Source organism: Octopus bimaculoides, chromosome 24, assembly GCF_001194135.2.
Source record: "Octopus bimaculoides isolate UCB-OBI-ISO-001 chromosome 24, ASM119413v2, whole genome shotgun sequence".
NCBI lineage: Eukaryota > Metazoa > Mollusca > Cephalopoda > Octopoda > Octopodidae > Octopus > Octopus bimaculoides.
In genome coordinates, this window is record NC_069004.1 from 12,605,280 (window position 1) to 12,612,037 (window position 6,758).

The window sequence follows — 6,758 nt, forward strand, 5'->3', positions numbered from 1 at the left end:
TATATATATATATATATATATATATATATATGTGTGTGTGTGCATGTATGACGCTACTTCAAGCTAATGGGGCAGGGCCCCTCTATACAGTTGTTTGACCTGCTAGAAATAGCAACCATATTTCCTGAAATACACACCCTACCACAATCTTAAGAATGAAAAAGACAGGCTGGAAATATGTAAGAATACAAAAAGCCAGGATGGTCACATCTGGAATACCTTCTGATCATAGGTCCATTAGAGCAAAAATACACAAAAGTGGTGCTATTTTTTTGCAGCCACATTTTTTCCTCTTCTTAACACCTTTGACGCCAAAGTTAAAAGATGACATTCTTGGAAAATGTCAACAGAAAAGAGAAAAGATCAACCTTTTAATTTCATTTGTTGAAGAAACAAAATGATAAAAAGTTAATTTCACACTTTTCTCTTGTACTCTTCCCCTTACTCATACACCCTCCCCTTTTCTCCCATACTTTCCCTCTTTTGCCTATACACTGCCCCTCCCTTTCCTCTTATACTCTCCCTTTTTTTTCCTGTTCTTCCCCTTTTCTCCCTCTCCCCTGTTCTCATGTATTCTATTGTACTTTCACGTTTATTCTGTACTTTCCCCTTTTCTTAAGCGCTCTCCCCTTTTCCTTTGCACTCTATTCTAAAAATATAACAGGTCTGTTCTTAAATATAAAAAAAAAACAATGATAATTATTTCTGATATAAACAAAAGGCCTTAAATTTGAGGGAGAGATCAATTTGGCTATGTTGATCCCTGTACTTAACTATAATAATAATAATAATGCTTTCTAATTTTGGCACATGGCCATAAATCTTAGCAGAAGGGGTTGGTCAATTACACTGGACCTAGTGCTCAGCTGGTACCTATGTTATCAACCCCAAAAGGAAGAAAGGCAAAAGTGACCTTAGCAGAATTTGAACTCAGAATTGAAGGTGGATAAAATGCCACCAATTATTTAGCCCAGCACACTAACATTTCTGTTATTATTATTATCATCATTATTATTATTAATAAGGTAGCAAGCTGGCAGAATCGTTAGCATGCTGGACAAAATGCTTAGCGGTATTTCACCCGTCGCTACATTCTGAGTTCAAATTCCACCAAGGTTGACTTTGCCTTTCAACCTTTCGTGGTCGATAAATTAAGTACCAGTTATGCACTGGGGTCAATGTAATTGACTATTCCCCTCCCCACAAATTTGAGGCCTTGTGCCTCCAGCAGAAAGGATGATGATGATGATTATTATTATTATCATTGTTATTATTATTATTATTATTAAAGCTGCAAGCTGGCAGAATTGTTAGCACACCGGGTGAAATGCTTAATGGTATTTTGTCTGCCGCTATATTCTGAGTTCAAATTCGGCCAAGGTTGACTTTGCCTTTCATCTTTTTGGGCTCGATTAAATAAGTACCAGTTACACACTGAGGTCAACTAATTGACTAAATCCCCTATCCTAAGCTGCCCTTGTGGCAAAAAATTTGAAATCCTTATTATCATTTATTATTACGATTATTATTATTATTACTATTATTATTATTATAAAGGTGGTAAAAAAATGCTAAAATACCCAAAGGTATTTATAATGTCTTCATGCCGTTTCCTTGGTTCAAATTCTACTAGGGACCAACATTGCTTCTTATACACATGGTTTGGAGAGATCGATGAAATACAAATAGCAGTTAAGTTCTAGAAAGAGGAAGCTTGGTCGAGTTAATCAACTTTAAAACACGCCTTGTTACCCCTACTACAAAATGTCTGAAGCCCTGTACCATGGACTGATAAAAGCAATGGATTACCTTGAGGTATTAGTTTCAATCCTCTGCAGACTGAGTTCAAATTTCAATATGGTCAACTTTAATGTTCGTCTTTCCGGGACCGATAAATTAAAGTACCATTGACCAGGATTGATATAATTGAGTGTTCATTGTCCCCTCAAAACTTGATGTGCCTAAATTTGAAGCAACCATTATTATCATTATCATTATTATTATTATTATTATTATTATTATTATTATTATTATTAAGGCAGCAAGCTGGCAGAATCATTAGCACGCTGGACGAAATGCTTAATGGTATTTCACCTGTCGCTACATTCTGAGTTTAAATTCCGCTGAGGTTGACTTTGCCTTTCATCCTTTCGGGGATCAATTAAATAAGTACCAGTTATGCACTGAGGTCATATATAATCGACTAGTCCCCTCCCCACAAATTTCAGGCTTTCTGCCTAGAGCAGAAAAGATTATTGTTATTATTATTATTATTATTGAAGGCAGTGAGTGGTAAAGTCATTAGACCATCAGACAAAATGTCATGTGGTATTTTCCCTGCTCCTTTACACTCTGAGTTCAAATCCTGCTGTAGCCAGTTTGCCTTTCAGCCTTCCAAGATTGATAAATTAAAGTACTGGCTAAGTGGCATTAATTAGTCCCCTCCCCTCAAAATTGCTGATAAATCAGAAACTATATCATTATTATTAATAGTAGTAGTAGTAGTAGTAGTATTAGGATGGTGAATTGTTGGAGAAAATATTTTGAGTTATTCAGTGATGGTTCTTTATGGTCGGCAATTAAATCGTGTTGTGGAAGTTAACTTGGTTTTTTTTTTGGTTTTTTTTTGTCCTCCTGGGGTTGATAAAACAAAGAAATAAAGCATCAACCAACCACTGCGATTAACTTAATTGACTGACTAATCTTTCATCTCTTATGTGATTATAATGGCTCCAAATTTTGGCACAAGACCAAAATTTTAACGGGAGGTGGGCGAGTCGACTACATCAATACCAGTGCTCTGCAGGTACTTAATTTATCAACCCTGCAAAAATGAAAGACAAAGTTGACCCTGGTGGAATTTGAACTCAAGAACATAAAGATGGATGAAATGCTGCTAAGCACTTTTCACAGCATGCTAACAACTGTGCCAACTTAATACCTTATTTAGATGAAACAATATTCTATATGATGATCATATATATATATATATATACATATATATATATATCCTTGAAGGGAAACATCCAATGTAATAATCCTTTCCATCTTTAGGCAGAGTTACGATAGCGATTTTATCCAGGTAACACACACACACACACACATATGTATAGAGATAAATAGATTAGATATACACACACACACACACAAACACAATTTCTTAGTGTCTAGAGAATGTTTTCTTCTCTATCAGCAACTGAAATCCTTCGAACTATAAAAAACAAAGTGTGCCTTAACTTTTGTTCAGAAATCTTCTTTCTCTTTCTCTCTCTTTCTCTCTATCTCTATTTGTCTTTGTCTCTCTATCTCTCTCTCTCTCATCTCTCGAACCAGTATATTTTTTTTTATAGTTATTTTAATATTATCATTATTATTATTATTATTATTATTATTACTTGGAATGGCAGAATTGTTAGTGTCAGAGAAATGCCTCCTGGTATTTATTTCCAATCCTTTGTTGAAATCTGAGTGGAAATACAGCAGAGGCTAACTTTGCCTTTAATCCTTTTGAGATTAAGGCAGAGTTGGTTTGATCCCACAATCCCTACCCACCAAATATCTGGCCTTGCACCAGTGTTATAAAGTATTATTATTATTATTATTAAAATGCCACCAACATCTGTTTTTACCTTTCATTCTTCCAGGGTCAATAGATCAAGTTCTGGGGTTACTGTCATTGACTAGCTCCGTCCCCTAAAATTTTAGGCTTTGTGCCTATAGCAGAAAGAATTATTATTATTATTCAGTAGTCTTATTTTTATCACGTGCTTTCACTTCACTACCGAGCGCAGCTCTGTGCGCCTTGGGTATGTGCTGTGGTTTGTTGTGATGCTCTTATTGTTACTGTATTGATTATTATTATTGTAATCATTATTATTATTATTATTTTAGTGTTAAGGTGGTGAGCTGGCAGAATTGTTAACGTATCAGAAAAAATGCTTAGTATCATTTCTTCTGAGTACAACCCCTGCCAGGTCAGCTTTGCTCTTCTCCTACTTCTGCAGAGGAGGGGGTTAAAAAAATAAAGTACTAATAAATTGCGGGGTAAAAGGCTTGATATAATCATCTGTTCTCTTCCTACTCCCCCATCAAAAACCAAAAGGGGGTGGCCATTTGTGCCTGTTAGAAGTACTCATTATTATTATTATCTTTATTATTATTATTATTATTATTATTATCTTTATTATTATTATACTGAAAATTACAAGGGACCATCCCTCTTGTAGGGGTCACTCAGTATTTTGATCAACCACTCACACTCCACCTCCACTCTCACCCCACCCACCACCATATTACATGAGGGAGGGGAAAATATGAATAATTTATAGATTATGTATAAATCTATACATCTTTCTCCTCCCCTGCTTCCACTCCACCCTGCTCCACTAACGAACCACATAGCTTAGATGTGACATGTGACATGTTTAGCATTGCAAGAATGCAATAATTCCTGGATCAGAGACAAAAAACAAAATGAAAATCAGTGCCATGACAAACTAAGGAGATTAAATATTCTGAAACATAAAAACAAACAAAATACCACATTTTTATTTTAAAAAAAGTGGGTTGTAATGAAAATATAAATGTCCAAATCATTATTTTATTATCATGCCCTCCTATAAACTTACTCATCAAGAGATGTAATAATTCAAATGTAAATGGAGCAACATCTCTCTGGGTACAAGGGTACATAATAAATTTACTGTTGATTATCTGATGGACATCACAAGCATACATAAACAATTGATATGTAGAAAGGCCAACAGCTCTACTGCCAGGGCATCTAAAAATTTAGATGTAGCTAGATGGGAACATAGCCATATTCGATTCAGATGTAGATGAACCATCATTCTACCCCTAAGGCTACATAATTTTGCTGCTGGTGAGCTGAAATGCTCTACATAACAACTGAAATGTAGGACCAAAAACTCTGCTATTCCAATAATTGAATGGAGCAAATACCCATACCTGATTCAAATATAGATGAGCCAAAATCTCTACCCACAAGGACATGTAACAAAGCAACTGTTGATGAGCTGACATACTCCACAAGGATATGTAACAATTGAAATGTGTGGACAGACTAACATTTCTACTACCAGGGGACCTAATAATTGAAATATAGATGGGGACATATTCATACCTGATGATGCTGTTATTCAACCATAGATGATAGGGCAACATTCCTACCACTGGGGTATGTAATAATTTAACTGTAGGTGGGTCAACTTACCCTTCTTGTAGGGCATGCAATAACACAACTGTAGATAGGGCAAGATCCCTACCGCTGGGGTATGCAATAATTTAACTGCAAGTGGTCAACATGCTCCTCTATCAGGGTATGCAATAACACAACTATACATAGGACAAGATCCTATAATTGGAGATCCCTATAACATGTCTGCTATCAGGCAGAGTGTATAATTCTTTATCCCAAACCCTATAACTCTACTCAATATAATTCTGCAGTTGATTGCCTGCTTTATCTAAAATATCTCTCCCTACTGCGATAACTTTCAGTGGCATTGGTCTATTCCAGACCCACCCCTACCGCCACCACCACCAGTACTGAGAGATAATATTTTACAATTGATAGATTATTTTATACCAAAATAAATTATATCCTGCTAATGAATATAGTTTACAGGTGACCAGAATTAGTAATTCATGTATAATAGTCCCTTCCATCATGGTAAGTGAAATCATATCTCTCTCTTTCACACACACATACACACACACACACATTTCCCTTCCCGCAGCATTATTTTCAATTAGTTAAAATTCCTTGGGGTTGACTTCCCTGCCTTTATTGACCAGAATTACTCATTAAGATAATGGCTGGTTCTAATCACAATGGTTATAATTATGATTAATAATCAATGTCTTGGTTCATTACGCTAAATACATTACCACCCACTTCACAGAATAACAGCTTGTTAAACACTAACCAACGGATCAATATCCAGTTTTAAACATGTCATCAACGTCTCATCTTATCTCTTTCTCTCTCTCTCTCTGTCTGCAACATTTTGTATTTCTGGAGATGATTACATAACTGCCAGTGTATCAAATTAGAGTGTTATTAGTGTTTCTTTGTTTGTTCTTTTTTTTTAATAATATTACAACTGCTTCATGTAACACCAGTGTCAGAAAACGAAAATAAAGTTAAATAAATTTGTTTTTTGAGCTTTGCCTTCCATCATTTTCCCTTTTTTTTTTCTTTCCTTCTTGCTTTGAGCACCTGCAGAAGAGATGAGTAAAGGGACTTGGCCTAGTGGTTAGGATGTTACACTCACAATCACAAGATTGTAGTTTCGATTCCTGGACAGGGCAGCACATTGTGTTCTAGAGCAAAACACTTTGCTTCAAGTTGTCCCAGTCCACTCAGCTGTGAATGAGTAACCCTGTGACTGATTGATTTCCCATTCAAGAGAGTCGTTGGGATCTTGATCACTTATAACCCATGGAGACTGGGAAACTGAGACTTGACACAGTTATATCCAAGGGTTGATGGTCGTGAGTAGTCATGGAGATTTCAACCCTCTCACGCAGGAAAATCAGTCTTATAAAGCCACAAAGATGAAGATTTATAACTTCATGAAGAGGAATTAATTGTGTAAATATATATAGTTATTCGATTAATCCATGGCCTAGTTCAACATGTCCAGTTGGGTTTAGTGAAGTTCTTTTTGTAACGAACTTTTGAGTTATATTTTCAGTTTGTGGTCCGGGAATAACTTTCTTTTGGACAGATAGAC

At 35.7% G+C, this 6,758-nt stretch overlaps 1 protein-coding gene across 1 annotated transcript in view; it reads right to left on the reverse strand.

The window, feature by feature from the left end:
• The window catches only part of LOC106882434 (MAP kinase-activated protein kinase 2), a 137,901-nt gene that overhangs the window by 34,213 nt on the left and 96,930 nt on the right, over positions 1-6,758 (reverse strand). The gene's annotated exons all lie outside the window — the stretch shown is intronic.